The following is a 19,308-nucleotide window of genomic DNA, read 5'->3' as shown; positions in this document are numbered from 1 at the left end:
GCAACTCACTTTAACTGTTTTCATTTTTGTAACTTGACGTTGGTGACAGTAGAATCATTCATCAGGATTCATCAGGTTTCTGGTTTCTGGACTTGATTGCTTACAGCACGTGTTTTGTTTTGCTGCTTGGATACAGTTTTGCAAATTGTCAATAATTATGTTGAACTAAGACATTTAGGCGCGTTATGTGAACGGTGTTACTTATGGTGATAAACTGGGTCACAGCCCAAGACACTCCAAAGTAGTGATGCAGACACACTGAATATTTCAGCCACTGTGTTGGCATGAGAAAAATGAAATACAGAGGCACATGCCTATATCCTGTGACTATATAATTTATAATACCACTAATTCTGCATTTCATAGAAATATAAAAATCAAATGAGAATTCCAACAAAGTGATTGCTTTATAGTTGCAGTTTCATAGTAACATGATTCAAGTTTATTATTTATTTATAAATGTATGAACTAAGAATAAAGTAAAAGTGTGTTTTTCATTTTTTTAAATGGGTGTTTCTGGCTTTTCTGACTGTATTTACAATTTTTGACAGTTTAAATTAAAAAATAATAATTTGGAGCAAACTGCATGCGAACCTCCAAATACTCCAGATATCTTAATGAGAGAGGTGTACCTGAAAAGCTTTGATGTGAAAGGAGCTGCCTATACCTAAGTGTCAATGTTAGGAGCAGCGGGGAATAGGGCTCTGTGAATGTGTTCACTCAAATGTATGTGTGTTTATGCGCCCACATGTATGATACTGTGTGCACCTAAATGGGAATCCCTCCCATCCCACTGCTTTTACCGAAAGAGCGCGCAGAAGCCTGTCCAGTGTGGTCATAGAAGATAATGTTGGTCCGCATCACCTCGATAACCTTGAACAGGAGCTGATTAACCAGCTCATATTCACTCATTTAATGGTAAGGAAGTGAGCGGGGCACGAAGGGGCTGCAGTTTGTTACAGTGTGCCCAGTATCACAATATTAGAGAATACAAATGACACCGTGCCTTAATTCCTCAGGAAGGTCTTTTCTCTGGGCCTGGATTTAGCTGGTGTTCAGTCTGCAACTGGCAGTTTGCTGATGGGCTGTTAACCACAGCTAAAGGAATTAGGATTGACATGTTCATTCTGCAGAACAATGTAGCTTTTAAGTGGCATCGTCTCCTTATGGCTCTGAGTGTATGGGAATGTGCTAATCGCTTAGACAGCACTAATCTGAAGTGAGAGATTTCAACAGGTCGGCACATTTCCATAGGATTTTTAGATGTTAAAGCCATTAAAGGCTGACCTTCAGAGCTGGGGTAAATGTTGACTTAGAAGCATGGCTGGCAGAATATATATACTAACTATTCAGAAATTACTGTTCTTTTTGAATACATTATCTAAAAGCCCCTCACATTCTGAGGTGTTAAAACATTAGTATTGTCAGTGTGCACCAGTAATCCCAGTTGGCTGCTGCTGACTCTGAGAAGCAGACATCTTTTAGCTGCATTTCAGGATTTTGTTTTGTGAAATTCACTAAACAGTAATCACAGTGAAGTTGTGTATGCCTGTTAATAATGTTAACTGGTAGCTTGTTGCATGTCAATATAATTAGGGTGGGGGAGGAAGTCTCCCTTGATGCATCCATCAGCGTGAGAGTGTGTGAGTTAAAGTTAGAGAAAAGCGTTTAGGTAGAGTTAAAAGTACTGTATGAAAAATCTTTGTGATTGGGGGATTGATTTGTAGCAGAAAGCGGTATGAGTGCTCAAATTAAGTAGAAAGGTGCTACATAAGTAAAGGTCTGATGAGGAAAACACAAAGAGAATATGTCAGTCTCATGACGATATCCCTTTAGTCTCAAGTTCTCAAACATTTTAAGCAATGTATATATATATTTAATCTGTCCTTCAATCACCTTTAAAGCTGTGGATAAACAGGGCCCCTGGCATTCAGGGGAGACTGCAATCTAATAGAAGTCTCCCATAAATTTCAATTTAAGATTCTTTGATTGTGACGCCTCTCTCTTACAGTGTGTCTTGGGCATGAGTCTCACTGCAGCACACAAATACAACCTTCATTTCCTGCTCCGAACATTTTAATTCTAATGACTCTCAGATTTGTATCCATGAGTCAGCAGGATACTCTATTTTCCTAATATATATGGTGTGATCAGAAAGGTGGAGGTACAGGACCAAAAGAATCATTGTTCATTTTAATTTGATCAAAGACGTTCAAGAGAATCCTCCTGTGCATTTCCAGACAGCTTCCATTACAGCTGCTATTTTTAGATTGCTCTCTATAAGCATCCTTACAACCAGTTAATAGTTCACAAGTGAGGAACGAGACCAGGAGCATTTTTGTGACATTCACAGAGTTGTGGACCATGAATCTGTCCACCAGGGTGAGACTATCAGCACGGTCGTTTACTGTGACACTGTGAAGCCTCTCAGGGAGTACCTTCAGTAGAAACAACCACAGCTGTATTGGGTGCCAGTGTGCAAGTATGTGCTAGCACAAATACACTAAAAATGAACAGTTTTTTTTTTATTTGACCACACAGTAAGGTCTTCACTTGCTTCTGAAACTGAAGGGTCACAGTTTTGACACATTGGAGGAGATGCAGAGGTAAATCACAATGGCAAATATATAAGAGGATATAAGACGCTGTCAATTTCAACATCTAAAAATATACCCATACTGCAATGGGTACACAGGATCTTTCATGGAAAATCAACCAAATTCAAAACAGGTATGCCCATGACTTTTCATTTTGACTTTTCACCTTCCCAGTCTTACACACTTTTAATAACATCTTGTATGTGAAATTAATTTAAATATTTTCACTTCATGCTTTCCATTCACAGTTTGGGGGCTTTAGCAGGTTAGGCCCTGTTAGGTCAAAAACAAGTGTGACATAATTAATCAACTGATTGTCACTATCAGTGGTAAGCTGATGTGACATGTAACTATTCAAAGTTGTATGGTGCCCTTAATATTAGTCAAAGATAACCCAGGTAAATACAAATTGTAGTTGATGATTTAGTTTATTGAGGATAAAAACTGAATAAGCTGAACTTTTATATCTAGTGTAAAAATAAGAGAGCTTTTCATGAAACAATACCATAGTAAGAGTAAAACATGGTGGTGATAGTCTTATGGTGTGGAGCTGCTTTGCTGCTTCAGCACCAGAATGAATTGCTGTAATTGATAGAACCACTCTGCTCTCTACCAGAAAATCCTTAAGGTGAATGTCTGACCATCAGTTTTGGGCCTCTTTTGCACTTGGGTTATGTAGCAGGACAACGAGCAGTAAAGTCCACCTCTGAAAATTGCTTGGTAATATGAAAAAAAAGGTGATCTGCAACAGTCAAGTGTGACAAACATTTTTTTTAGGAATGTCGAGATGAGACGTTTGTGAGTGATGTTTATGTTTAACACTATAGGAAACAAACCTTTCAGACATCTCCCATCCTATATGTCCCCTTTAAAGCTAATAGCATGCAGAGAATAGAGGCAAATGCTATCAGAGGCTCTGATTCTATAACAAGCATGTCACACATTGTGAAACTCATTGTTCAAATGCCACGCCCCCAAGTCAAAGCCATGAAAGCCTTGGCCTGAAGCACTTCCAGTCAGTGAGAGTGGGGATTTGTGGCAGGGAACAGGCCAACTGGTGAGTCTGTCCCAGCACTGGCTCCACTGGCAGCCAACAGCAGCAGCTCGTGCTTTGGAGGACCACCCTTGCCATGGTGAGTAATTCCCCTGTCATTGCTCCACACACCCACAGCTCAGTGCTGGCTGGCATGGTTCCCTGTGCCCATTCTTAGTCAACAGGATTAAGCTTGCTTAGTGTGAGCTCTCCAGGATCACCTATACTCCATATTGTACACTCACAATGCTGGCTTACCAATTTGGCTACAACAGGCTGTTTTTTTGCCTCCTTCCACCCCTCCTCTTCTTCTTTGAATTGGAAAGATATGAATGTGGTTTCCTCGCACAGAGAGGAGAGGATTGAGAGGTGACTGAGGCCAGTTGTATCCAGGAATAAGTGGGGAATCTGAGTTAATTTGCCATGCTATTTATAAATTGGGATTCATTTGAATAGACTAAAAGCATTGGTTGGTTGTGGGGTCAGATTTACACTGATGCCTCACAGCAGGACTGGAAAGGCCCAATAAGAAGCCTACAAGCTAGCAAACACTACGCAGTAAGCAAATCGGTGTTAACATTGCTCATTTTGTATCACAAAATGTTTTCATTAGCAACAAAATGAGGTTTTATTTGTTTTGTGTGACTGATTAAATGCCACGCTGTTTTTCATTATTGTGTCAGTGGTGTACAAAACAAATTTTACAAACAGGCACATTTTGTTTAGTGGCATTTGTTTTTCATTCATGCATTTTGCTAATAAGAAATAAGGTTGAGAAATTTAGGAGCAAGGTGACGAGAACTACAAAATGGGAAATCGGACTGACTTAGGAAAAAGTAGCAAAAAGTATTACACACTTTACAGTAAAGCCCAAAGTTAGCTTAATAAAAAATTTAAATAAATAAAGAGGAAGTTGCCTCAGGTGGAGACAACAGGGACCAGAGACTCACCAGCATTATACTCTATATAATTTGCATTTTACTTCTGGTACATTTTATACACAAACGTTTGGATTTTAAGCTTAAGCTTAAAATTTGTGTTTATGGTGGATAATGACTTGTTGTGTCAGTCATATGCTATTCCATGACACTAGCCTTATTAAAATGTAATCTATTTACAATGAATAAAACATTAATAATTACAAAATATATAATATTTGAATTTGAATCAAATAAATTACATTTGTGTATCTGTTCAATGATGTATGATTCATATTTAAAGTACAATATCTTATGATGAATTTTTCACAGAGACAATTACATAGCTAACTGTCACTCTCCCAACCTGTATAAAAAGGTTGGTCAAGAACCTGTTACTAAGTACTGTGCTAACATATGAAAATAGTGGGAGCTAGTGAAATTACTTTCAGTAACTACTGGAATATGATTTATCAAAGGCAATTCTGAAGCATAATAATAACTATGACATGAAAAAATGTCAATTATGCAGTTATGCATAATATTTTTTCTATGATATTATGAAGCAATGTTAATCTATATATTTCAACATATTAATTTTCAGAGGTTTACTTGGAAGGTTGTTGCACCTAAATTACCACAGGTGTATAAAATCAAGCACCTAGCCATTCAATCTGTCTTTGCAAATATTTGTGAAAGAACAGGTCATTCTAAAGGTCATTGCTCACTTTATTTGAGCATATATATTGCGGAACATCCCTCACAGATATTCTACAATAATTTGTAGGTGGTGCCATTTATGAAGCATTTAAGAATCACAACAACTCCACAATGAAGTTGCAGACCATATAAAGTAAGAGACCAGGCCCCTGGGTGCTGAGGAACAGAGTGTATTAAAGTCAGCAACTTCTGTAGGTGAGTACTTGTATCCATATATAGTGGGATTTTTTATTGTAAGTATACACCTGAGGTGTCTTGAAGTTAAGGCTGTGATTTTTTTGAGAAAAAAGTTTCTAAGAGGGTATAAATAGTATAACATAGCATAAAACAGGAATTTGAAGGACATCCACTATTAAATGCAACTTTATGAGCATTTTAATTTGCTTAACGCACATTTGGTGCAACTTTAAAAATTATGATCTCGTTGATTTTGAAGATTTTTTTTACAGTAAATGTTTTTAATCCCAAAAATGGAAAATGAGAAAGAAAAAAAAATTAAACCACTACAAAAATTTAATTCTGTGTCAACCAGATGTATTCTTACTGATAATTCAAAATCCATTAATCTACAAGCCACATTAAACCAGACATTGCGTTTTATTCTGTACACTATCTGTCACATACAAATTAATCTAACAAGCTGTCTTAAGACTGTGATAGGAAGCCCGATTTCACCCATGCATTCAGAGGAATATCATGCAAACGCCACAGAGCAAGGTCTCAGCTAACAAGGAGATTAGAACCAGCAATGTTATTGCTGTGATGCAACAATACTAGATGCTGCTTCATTATGCCTGGTACTAAAAAATGACACAAGAGGAAAGAAATAGTTGGCTTTTGCTTTCAAGTACAAGAAACAAGTACAGTTTCTGAATATAAATATCTACCCTTAGAAATGTGGTATGACTGAGCCAGACAACAGACTGAGCCACCAGTCTCTTTGGTGTTCCACTACAAACATAATATGTGCCAGTCATTCTGCTAAATTTCCTTTTCTATAAATGTGTTCAAATAACAAAGCAGTACTTTAGCCTTAGCTTGACCTTCCAATCTAGTGATTTTCTCTTAGTGAATCCAGGGAACGTTCACCTGACTCTGTATTTTGATATTAAATTATACTTCAGTGCCATTTGTGTCACATTATGAAATGCTAGCTGTATATAATGTCATTTGGTCTGAGGCATTATGCTCCAGAAAATTAATGTGGCTTCCTCTAGTATCTCTGTCCTTTTCTTCAGGGTTGTATTTCATTAGAAACCAAATGCTACCTGCAGCACTTGTTTGACAACGGTAATATTTAATGAATTGTACTTAAATGCAGGTCTAAGAGTATATTTCTTGGTAATGAATAGGTGTGATTACATACAGCATGTGGAACTCAAAGAGACATTCGGAAGCATTAACCTATTTGTGTGTATGTTTTTTTGGATACTCACAAATAAATGGGAATACAGAGAATTCTCAAGACTGACCTTTGAGCTTTGAATTGCAATAATGCTGCACAAAAGTCTGTTTTTGAAAGCATGGGTAAAAGTACAACTAATTATTTCAGTGCTATTTAGATATCTTGCTCAAATGCATGAGAACATGCCAGAATCTATGCATATATAGTGTTTATATAACATGGGGGTGAATATGTCTGTCAGTTCCCAATAAGGATGAGCAAATATGTGCTCTGTGCACAAGAATATGATGTGTGTTAGTATTCCATGCCAGCAACCATATGCTCCTGTATTTGTCTATGTGCACATGTGCCTGCTGCTCGGTGCACTACAGTATGTTAGTCTTTGCTCATGAATCTGTAGGAGGATAATAGCCATCACATGGTCTCAAGTTAATTTTCCATGTAAATAGGACACTGCTGTTTAATCACGAAAAAAAAAAAAACAGACAGGGAAATGGAGCATGTCTGCCATGGTCATATTTAATAAACTGGTAAAAACTAGTATTAGAAATCTAGTGCAGTACTTTTCCTTAATTCTTCCACCTCCTGCTACTTCTTTTCTTGGCTGCTCCCTTTAGGAGACACCACACCAAATCATCTGCCTCCATCTCATCCTGTCCCTAGCATCCTCTTCTGTCACACCAGCCCTCTTGTGAGGCCTTCCTCTTTTCCTCCTGCCTGGCAGCTCCATATTTGACAACATTTGTCTACAATTCCTTCTCTGCACATGTCCAAACCATCTCAACCTCGCTTCTCCTCAACTGAGCTATCCCTCTGATGTAGTCATTTCTAATCTTGTCCATCCTTGTCACGCCTAGGGATGCCATTATGGCACCGGTTCTGACATAAATGGTAGTAACCAGACTGAAAAGCAGCGATGAGATGTCCTACACTTTGGATTCTAGCCAATCATTTTACGTTTCCAAGGATAGTAGGCAGGCCCAGGTACGTACGTTCTTTTAGAGCAGAGCGACAGATTGAAAATGCCCAAAGTGAAGCGGTCAAAGTCTGGCTGTACTTCACAGCAAACTCAGCAGCCTGCAACAAGTGCTTTAAGGTGATACTGTGCAAAGGAGGTAACACCTCAAATCTGATGAAACACCTGGCGACGCATAGCGTTTTTTTAAAAGCCGAGAAATGCACTGTATTTGATAGCTTGCTGCAAGACCTCACACCGAGTACATCAAATGGGGGTGTGGTGCCTGTTATTGGACCCGGAGTTATTAACATCCCCCAAGAACCCGAAGAGGAGAGTCCTGGCCCCTAGCCCTGCCAGCGTAGCAGAAATGATGACAGATGATGATGGCAGCAGCAGCCGTTCTTCTTCAAGCGGGGGAGTAGCGTTGGTGTAAGCAGTACGTGGCGAGGGCATGCAATGGCCAGTGAGCGGAGAGTAGCTTAATGTTGTTCGTGTTTAATTTACGTTGAGTAGGCTAAGCACGTTATTAAATAAATGCATGTAAGGTAAACTAGCAAACACCGTCGTAGTTACATGTGGCTGTCTTCTTGTTTGATGGCAGATACTCCCTTCACCCTGGCCAAAAAGGCAAAAAATGACCAAAGAAAAAGTGGAAAACAGTTAAACATGAGAGGTTTTTGGACAAAGTTTGTGTTTTTTCCATTTTTTAAGCACTGCTTCCAGCCAAGAGTGAATCCATATATGCCGTATAGCTGCAGCAAAGGCTAACATTGTTATCTTTTTACAAAAAACAGCTAAACATGAGAGGTTTTTGGACAGAGGTTGTGTTTTGCATTCTTTAAGCACCAATTCGAGCACCGATTCGAGCACCGTTTAAGCACCGGCACCGTTTCAAAAAGTACCGGTTTGGCACCAGTATCGGATGAAACCTAAACGATACCCATCCCTAGTTACGCCCAGTGAAAATCGTAAAGTCTTCGACTCTGCCACCTCCAGCTCCACCTCCTATCTTTCCACCAATAGCACTGTGTCCAAACCACACATTATAGAAGGTCTCACTACCAACTTGTAAGCCTTTCCTTCCACTGTTACTTCTACCCTTCTGTCACAAATTACCCCTGACACTCTTCTAGAACCATTCCACGCTGCCTGCACTCTCTTCTTGACTTCACTTGTGGATGATTGACCCCGGGTGTTTAAACTCGTTTAAACTCAAGTCGTTGCTTTTCAACCTGTCACTCTCTCGTTCGCACATCTTGCTTACACTGACTTTTCAGCCTCTACTTTCCATTGAATACCTCCACCTCTTCAGATGCTCTTCCACCTGCTTCCTACTATAACTATAGATCATAAAGTCAACTGTAGATGTCACGGGGTGGAAATGGACAAGTTAACTAGGTTTTTATCTCATATGAGTTGCTGTGTTTTATTATTGTTAATACTTTAATATTGTATAGTGTTTTATTCTTGTTTTATTGCATGCTTTTATTGTATTTATTGTTGACTTGTCCTGGAGAGACTCCACCCCTCCGTTTTATTTTATCTTGCCCTCTATCTCATTTTTTTTTTTCGCTTCACGCTGCACGTCAGCCTTGTGTTCGCACTGAGCAGAGACGGGAGGCGCAAGCACAGGGATCTGCTTGCGCCCCTCCCGGGCGAGGCGGTGGTTGCACTCACAACAGCAGTAGCACACGAAAAGAGCAGGGGAGAGAGAGAGAGAGAGAGAGAGAAAGAGAGTTCTGACAAACCATCCTACTTTGGCAAAACGTCCTACCGTAAGTAGTTTATGCACATTTCTGCTGTCACAGAGTAATTCCAGCAAATTTAAGTAGGTTTGACGGTTTGCCATTTAACTTTGCCCATCAGAGTATACTTGTAGCTCATATTCATAAAGCCAGGATGGTTTGCCACTTCATTTTACCCGTCAAAGTATGTTTCTAGCTCATATTCACAAAGGTAGGATGATTTTCCACTGAATTTTAGCTGTTAAGGTATGCTTGTAGGTCACATTCACAAAGGTAGGACGGTTCGCCACTTAATTTCGTGTTGTGCGCATGCGCAGAAACAACGGGTAGGATGTTTTGTCAGGTAGGATGGAGCACCGGGAGCAACAACAAGAGACAACATAGTCACATTAGAAATGTATGGTAAAGAAAATGAGTGACATCAAGAGAGTGTTGAGAGTGCGAGCAACACATTGCGAGCAAGCGCAAATGCAAAAACTCTTGGATATTCCAGGCATCAATAGTAGAAAATCATTAATGGCCGTCAGAATCAATGCAGGTTTAAGATTTCACTTTTTAAGCTTGGAGACTAAGCCCATCTTTTATAAACTATGTGTGTTGGGAAGTAAGAATAAGATTGCTAGCTAGCAAACATTAATATAAATATAATGTGATCACATATTTTGAGATATGTATTGAGATTCTGTGGATTTGGTTCATTTAAGTCTTCTTCTTTTTTTGCAGTTTTGCCCATGTAGTCCAGCACTCTGGATTTTATGTCAAATAAAAAAAAAAAGGATTTTTCCCTTCTAGAGGTTTCAATTCATGAATGGAATCTGAATTCTGACTGTGGCATTTTATATAAACAAGAAGAAAATATACATTCAGGCACAGCTCTTTTGAGCAATATAAATCTACTCTATTAAATTAATACCATGGCAGAGGTTTTTTTTGTTTTTTTTAACAAACTTAACACACTGGAGGACTTGAAAAAGCTGGTTTTCAATTCAATTCAATTCAATTCAATTAACACCAAATCACAACAACAGTTGCTTCACGGTGCTTTATATTATAAGGTAAAGACCCTACAACTACAGCCATTCGGCTTCATGGTACTGGTGTGAAAGCAAAGGTAAATAATAATAATGGATTGGATTTATATAGCGCTTTTCAAGGCACCCAAAGCGCTTTACAATGCCACTATTCATTCACTCTCACATTCAAACACTGGTGGAGGTAAGCTACGGTTGTAGCCACAGTTGCCCTGGGGTAGACTGACAGAAGCAAGGCTGCCATATCACACCATCGGCCCCTCTGGCCAACACCAGTAGGCAGTACGGTAAAGTGTCTTGCCCAAGGACACAACGACCAGGACAGAGAGCCCAGGGATCGAACCGGCGACCTTCTGGTTACAGATGAGCTTCCCAACCCCCTGAGCCACGGTCGCCCCAAATGACTTCACCTTCCTTGTAGCACTGGAGTCAAGAGAGGGGAGTGGCACAGACAGAGTGAGGCAAATAGCTTTCCTTCAGCTCAGATCCAGTCAAAGGAAATGCTCAAATATGCTGATTCCCAGCATCTGACTGAACGGACAGCAATAGGAAGGACTGGCAGTGAGTCAGCTGCGTGCCATCGACACCAAGGTGCAGGAAGCTAAAAGTGGTTTATGTGTACGTTTCCTCTGTCATGCCCCTGCTCACCACTGACCCTTTTCCGTCCTTCACGCCAGGGTCAGGAGCACCTCAATAATTGGTACGACAGTGGTGGCTTAAAACCACCAAATCATAAAAAAGCCACAGAGAGCTTCAGTGAATTACGAGGAAATATGGCCTTCCTTTACAGCGGGGGCCGTAAATGAAGCCATAAAATTATGAGCAGTTTTTATGATGGCCCATTGAAGTAGGATGCTTGTATATTGATGGTTCACAGGCTGTATCCCTCTTTCCCCATGCGGTGGAAGAGCTGACAAAGGGGCCCCTGTGTAACTATTTTTCATGCATTTAATATATTAATTATCCGGTAAATGTTCCCCAGGCAGTGCTTGGGATAGCACAGAATGACAGCTTTTCGATGAAGCTCCTGCGTTGGCCCATCAGGCCGCAGTGTATTACGTGGGAAAGGTCATTGCGGGGTTAATGTAACTTTTTATTTGCTGATTTTTCATATCCAGGGAGGGAGGGAAGCAAGGAAAGGAAGCAAGGCCAGTTTAAAAAAAAAAGAAAGAAAGAAGGAAAAGTGGAAAAGCAAGACAGAGAGATGGGGAGGGACAGAAGCAGAAGGGTGGTGTGTGTTGGGAATGTTGAAGATAACGGCCGGGGTTTTATTATTGTGTTTGGGTTCAGAGCTTTTTTTTTCTGTCTTACTCTCATATAACAGGGTTCCCTTCTTTCTCTCCCCACAGCACACATACACACGGACACAGTAGCTTCTGGCTTCACTATATGCGAGAAGCTGATAGGTGAGCTGACAGCAGAAAAGGCATTACTTGGGTGTGACTCACTAATAGTCTGCAGTCATTCATATCCCACCTTCACATCCCATCCCAAATCAATTCTTGATCAATTTCATGCCAGAGAAAGAAATAATTTCTCCAAAATACAGAACATATTCAGTTTGATCATTTGTGCTTTTCCAGTTGTAATTAAACTGCTGGGCGGAATAACTGAAAAGATTATTGCGCTGCTTTCTCCCGCTGCTTTACACCAACTATTTCTTTCTTTCACAAACTTAGATCGTGATGCAGGCAGTATCGCTTTTAAACAAGCTTGTGAGGAAGAAAAAAATTGCATTTTTTTTTTTAATCACCGTATACACCTTCAGTAATTCGGGTGCTCTGAAGTGTTGTCAAGAAACAATTGAGTGGAGAGTTGGTTGAAGTGATCAGTTGTGTGTAGTCCCTAGGTGGGTCTCTCATTTGCTGGTGCATTCCACCAGCTGATTGAGTTAATTTCGTTGCCCCCACATCCTGCTTATTGGATGTAAACATTAATATGCCTGAAAATTACTGAGTCGATGCTTACTGCAATGTTCCAAGTAACACTAAATTGATCAGCTATTGAAAGAAAAAAGAGGCTGCTGTAAATTTGATTCCACTCAGAGATAGTGGGGAGGGGGTTCCGATGGAAATGTGCTCCCTCTAAACCATTTCTTCTTCACTTATTTCCAATCACTGCTTTTCACTTGTTTATTTGATTTGATTCCTTAAACTTATTCTGGATTTAATCATATTGTGTTTCGAGTTCAAAAAGTTTCTGTTCACTTCCAAGCATGTTTTTGGTTGTTTGTTTGCTTTCTAAGTTCTCCTCCTTTTATAGCCGCTTCATTCCCTTTTCCGTTCCCCAGCCCTTGTGAATGCCTCTCACTTCTCAAAGTTGAAAAGCTACTTGTGGCAAAACACACAGTGAGGATGGTGACGTGTTCTGAGATGGTCTTTTATAAATCAGAGTGCAGTGTGAAGCCTCGGCTCGATATCTCATCATAGACTTGGTAGTGTTGAGAAAGTGGCCTGAGCAATGAGCCAAGGCTCAACTATCTATCTGGTAGGTGTGCGTGCTTTGTGTATGTGTGTATATGGAGTTTCTATTGACCAGAGAATGCACCATTATACACAGATTTATGAATATGTGCTTTCATGGGTCCTACATGCATATATGCATTCACAGTTTATAGGGAAAACATGGTTCATTTGTCAGAGGTGCTAAAGTGCATTCAGCTGAATGAACACAGACATACCTGTGTGTACGGTCTCTGCAGCAGCAGCCAAGCTTTATATATTTGAACTTGGCAAATAAACAAAGATAACAAAAAAAATATATAAAAATGCAACAATTGCAAAAATTGTAAAACATGTCAAACAACTGCAAAAAGAACCAAAAACCCCAAAACAACTATTTTTGTGCGATTACTATGCTCTAACCCCCCAGCTCATCTGCAGTCAATTTTTTTCCTTAAGAAACTGACTGCGTTTCTACAAAATATTGAAGTGACTCAAAGAGAAACATTTGAACCAAAATTTGAACTCTCGTTATTGTTGGTTTTAAGGAATCCTCTTTCGCCGAATTCACTGAACAAATTAGTCTGATATCATTTCCGCAAAACACTAAAATGGGAATTCAGCACTTTTATCTTTGCTTTATTACACACTTATTGTTTTTCTGTAGCAATGGGTTCTTTTCAACCAAAAAAGTAAATGTCCACTACCACCTCAACAAACAAACACAGTTGAAGACTAAATGATGGTTTTCAGGACTTCATGGAGACTGAAATCTTAGCTACAGTAAGACAGAGTGAATATTGAAGAAAAAAAGAAAACAGCTACATGTGTTTTTAGTCAAGTTATAAGATATAGCAGACATTTAACAATTTATTTTGCCCGTTTTGTGGTGCAACAAAAAACAAAAACATGCATACATGCCAATGAAGGTTTGTTTTTATGACATTATAATGTAATAGATGGATATTTTCAAAGTGTTTAAAGCCTTTTACAGAACAGATACATAAAATTTGTGCAAATATTTCAGTCATTAACTATATTTTTCTGACTCACCTGTTAACGCTATACTGTTAATACAGACTATGCAATTTTACAGGATACATTTGTGTCATTTATTCTTTTGGGTCATGCTCAATTTTTCTCTCTGTGTACCAGTACTGAATTCACAAAGATATGTGTAATAGTGAAATAATTATATTTTACCAAATAGATAGATGCTACTCGGTTCTCTGAAATTATTTCTTTGCCTCGTCAGATGTGGTCCCATTTCTGACCTCAAAGTGCCCCGCTGATATCCTGAAATATGTATGAAAGCCACAGCTTTAACTAATAAAACCATGAAATTTTCTTTGCTGCCTCCTCCTCTTGAGAATTGGATAAACCCAGGATCTCCTTTTCTTCCTTTTCATCAAGACCACCTCATCATTGCTTGAAGTTTACTTCAGTTATTTACGTGGTGCACATTTTTAAGACATTTGTTCTGAAAAATCACAATGATTTTTGTGTGTATTTGGAATTTTGTGTCGGTTTTTTTGCAATGTGCTCGGTATACAAAGGCAAAACAAAAATCCTATTTTTATGCATATAAAAACTTCAACATTTATCAGCTTTGTGTTTTTAATAAAAAATTATTTAATAATAAAATATAAACATAACTTGTTAACACAAAGACTATATAATGGCACTAATACTACTATTAATAACAATATAATTACTCATTAATTTGGTTCCCTTATTGAAATAGCTCCCTCACCACCTCAGCATTTACACAATAACTATGACCATAGAGGGCAACAGCTCTGGGAGAGGGGGCAGTCCCCCGCTGCCACCCCCACCCTGCAGTATATCAAGTCCCATTAACCCCCCAGCTGCATCTCTGCAGGCTCCCTGTGTGCTTAACACAGTGGTGTTAGCGGAAAAGATGTGCCTACTCCTCCAGATGAGCTTTGCACATTAACATACTAAGGCTTCTGGAGAAGGGGCCTTACCTTAGACTTCCCTCTCTGGCCACAATACACCCAGTCTCCCCTCATCTTTCTATGTTTATATTTTTTTAATTAGACAAGTCATTTGGGTGTGTAGTGACATGTCCACCCTCACAGTGGCAGTACAATGTAAACTTTTAACCCCACAGATGGGTTATAACCTTCTCCTCTAATCTCTGCATGTTGACAGCAGTGGTCAAACAGCCACAATGAGGTGGCAAGTTGTGCAGCCTTTAACCCTTTGCTGATGTTTTGAAGCTTCCAGTTGAGCAACCTTTAGCACATAAAGTGAAATGTTGAGGAACAGATTTTCAGGCTAGAATTTGCAAGTTACTCCTGCAGAAATCATGTCCAATATCACTTTCCAGATATACACAATATCAATATACTGTACAACACAATCAAATATTCCCTTACTGCAGTAATACATATGTATATAAAATTTGTTCAACTTCTGCCAGAAGTATGGATCAAGCTCTCACTGTACTGGTTCAGGCACCAGATATCCCGTGGTTTAGCAAATTCTCATGGACTCTTGAATATCCTTGACAGCAGGTCCAAAACCACTCTGCCTGTCCTGAGGCATTGTCCCAGAACTCCACGCAACATTGCAGAGACATGTCAATGAGGACATCCCCACAACAGCCAAAGCCTTAAGAAATTCAGGGCCAGCGCCATCCACCCCAGGGGCGGCTACTGTAATTATTTAACTCCATCAGTGACCTCACTCCCAGAGATATGCAAGACATATCCCTTCATCCCCAAACTAGGCTTGAATTATGAAATGCATGACAGTAAAACTAAGGAGATCTTCAAAGTGTTTATTCAACCATCTGGCTGTCCAACCAAACATTTTGCTCCATGGTCTCACCGAACTTTTCCAAGAGTTTGCTTCAGCTACTGCCATAGCCGCAGTCCACTTGATGTGTTGGTCAGCTGCATCTGGAGCAAGGTTATTATCGTTAATGAAAACTAACGAAATAACGAAAACTAGAAGTGAAAAAACATTTTCGTCAATGGAAATAAAAATAAAAACAAAAAAAGGAAAACGAACTAAAACTGTAATGAGTGTTCACAAAACTAACTAAAATTAACTGAATTTATAGCAAAAATGTGTTTAGTTTTCGTAGATGTGTGCGTGTCATACAATAGTCAAGAGTGAAAATGAAGTTTAGTTTCCAGATTTTTTTCTTGCTGTCTCATTATGCCAGCAGGTGGCAAGTACGTTAGTCGAATCGTCTGTGTTGCTGCTCCGTCCACGCGCAGAATCATGTCAGGAAAAGTCGGGAGAAAGCGCCAGAGTCCAATTTGGGATTACTTTGAATATGACTGTGTTTTGGATAAAGCAAGTGTCTTGTAGTGGAAAGAGACAAATTATGAGGGACATTTCTAAAGGGGAAAAAAATCCCACAAACCTTAAAGTGCGCTTGAAAAGCTCACACAAGAAGGCTAACCTAGCTTACCTTGAGAAGGTAAGGGAGCACACTCAACCCTCATCCCCAGAAACAGAAGCTAACCCCAGGCAAGGCAGCGTGATGCATCCCGAGACAACAGGACGGGGATATCTACATAACTGTGTGAGTCAATTGCCTTCAAAAGGTTTATCAATTCACTTGAACCAAAATTACGAACACCCGGTGCTGCAAGAGTTAATAGTCTCATTGGGGCCAAGATATAAATTTTATATTTGCCTGGTATCAATGGTTGTTCATCTGCCTTTATTTATTTATTTAAAGAACCCATAGGTGGAAATGTGAGTTGTCTGTCTCTGCGTGTTAGCCCTGCGACAGACAGGCGACCTGTGCAGGGTGCAGGGTATGGTAGCTGGAATAGCAACATACCCAAGGATGAGCAGAAGAGCATGACTGATATGATGAAACTGGGATTTTGTTGCACTTAATTATTGCAAACACGACTAAAACTATAACTGAAACTAATCAAAACTAAACTGAAACTAAGGATTTTCAAAAAAATAAAAACTAAACTAAACTAGCAAACAATTGGTAAAAACTAATTAAAACTGATATAAAATTGAAAATCTGAAGTCAAAACTAAATAAAAATAAAAACTAATGAAAATTGCAAAACTATTAAAACCTTGATCTGGAGTCCAAAAGGCTAACCAAGCTTGATAAGACTAGTTCTGCAGCCTGGCAGCTCCCTTCACCTTTAGTGTCCACCATTTGATTTTAGAATTACTGGCATGCAGGTGGGAACTGAGACCTCTGTGGGACGTCCCAACTGCACCCTCACTATATGTTTGGGTATGCTAGGCCTGTCCAACTTCTTCCCCTGACACCTGAATTACCACATCACCAGACAGTAATACGTTGACAGCTTTGCTCCTCAATTCACCCAAGCTTCAAAGACATACAGCAGCAGATCTAATGATACGATAACAAAATCAATCATTGACCTGAGACCTATGGTGTCCTAGTGCCATGTGCACTTATGAACCACTTTTTTATTTGAGCAAAATGTCTGTTATGGAAAAACTGCCATTCGCACCAACTTCCAATAACAGAACACCACTCAGCTTCAGATCAGGCAGGCTGTTCCCCCCGTCACACCCATTCATGTCACACTGTTTTAGCCATTGACCAAGATGGTGCCAGTATGCATGGTGAGCCGTCTCTCTGGGTTCCTTCTGCTGGTTGCTGTTATCTTTTTTTTATGCTGCTATGATGGCTCTGCTTTACTCGTCTATGCACACCAAACACTTCTGAACCTTCAGCCACTTAAACCGCAAACGATTGATTTGAAAAACAATCCAGAAAATCTTCCTCCGCTTCTGGGGGATATACCTGACTACCTTTCCTCCTAGGAAGCGCTCAAAAAGACGGGATAAAAGGAGTAGCATTCTGGTACGCATCAAGACTTACTTGAAATTGCATGGAATGAAGAAACATCATACTTGTACACATGTGCTACCATCTTTTCCTGCTCTCTGAGACCAGTCCAGATACAGATTTAGTTGGCATCGCTGGGATCAGCATGTTGGACCTCCTGCTCCCTCAGACCTGCCGGCGAAGCCTCCACCTGTGTGGCGATGGGTACGGTCCTACAGAAGTGCCGTGAATCACAATAGCCTTCGTCTGCTGGGTCGTGCTCCTGTTAGCAGTACAATTTGATCACGCTTCAGATGGCTGTTAAACACCAGATCTTTTATCTTTTATCTTAAATGACATTTATATTTCACCAGGACTTTATTTATTCCTGACAGAAACTTGGCTTCAACCCGATGAGTCCAAGTATCTTTGGGCATCCTACAAGACTTCTTATCAAAATATCAGAACAGTGTTAAAGCTGCAAAATCTGCTTTTATGTCCAGCATAATTTCTAACAACAGTCATAAGCCCTGGGGTTCTTTTTAATATTTTTAATTCTGTGATTAACCCCTGTGCCACTGTTCCCATGAAGACTTCCTCTGCACTTTGTGAAAACTTTTTGAAACACTTAATTGAAAAAAATCTTTACAGTCTCCACGTTCACGGACAGTGTTTAGACCTAGATCTACCTTCTTAGTGCTCTACTGTTTTTCAGAGCCTGTGACGTTTTCTGTCTTAAAGGAAGTAATCGATCACTTAAGACCTTCTAATTGAGCTCAGGATATTCTTCCTTCTCACGTTTTCAAGGAAGCACTTCACATTATTTGGCCGAATATTTTACTTTTATTAAATGCTTCCTTGTCAAATGTTCTTTCTATCTACAGGCCAATTTCTAAACTCTTTTTTTATGTCTAGAATTTTGGAAAAAGTTGTTTTTAAGCAACTGCAGACCTTTTTAGACACTCATGGCATTTGTGAAGCGTTCTAGTCTGGTTTTAAATCTTGTCATGGTGCTGAGACAGCACTTTTAAGTGTTTTTAATTATCTTCTTTTAACTGTAGACTCAGGTTGTTCTGTTGGCCTTTGACAAAATTGATCATAACATTCTTTTATCGAGACTTGAGTACTTTGCTAGTCTTAAAGGCACAGTTTTATCCTGGTTTAAAGCAAACCTGTCAGAAAGGTCTTTTTCTGTTGCTATTGAGAAATACTCCTTTTCCTCTGCCCCTATTTGTTGTGGTGTGCCACAGGGGTCTGTTTTGGGTCCAACTCTGTTCTCTTTATACAGAGTTGGACCCATCTGGGATCTATTTTCAGAAAATAAAACATTTCCTCTCACTGTTATGCCGATGACATCCAAATTTACTTCCCCTTGAAACTGAATGTCTCTGTCCCACTGCAAACTCTGCTTAACTGTCTACATGATGTTTAGTCATGCCCCTTTGGATAAATTAACTGACACCCTTGGTCCTGTTGCTTGTCATCATTCCCACAGTGTGAAAAATATCGGAGTGTTTCTAGATAGCTCTTTTAAATTCGATAGGCAAGTGTCCACAGTTGTGAAAAATGTTTTTTATCAGGTACATGAAATTGCCAAAGCGAAGCCTCATCTTCCTCCTAAAGACTTAGAAAAACATATTCATGCCTTC

Source organism: Astatotilapia calliptera, chromosome 14 (assembly GCF_900246225.1).
Source record: "Astatotilapia calliptera chromosome 14, fAstCal1.2, whole genome shotgun sequence".
Classification (NCBI taxonomy): Eukaryota; Metazoa; Chordata; class Actinopteri; order Cichliformes; family Cichlidae; genus Astatotilapia; species Astatotilapia calliptera.
The sequence above is the reverse complement of the archived record's forward strand: the minus strand, read 5'-3'. Positions refer to the sequence as shown.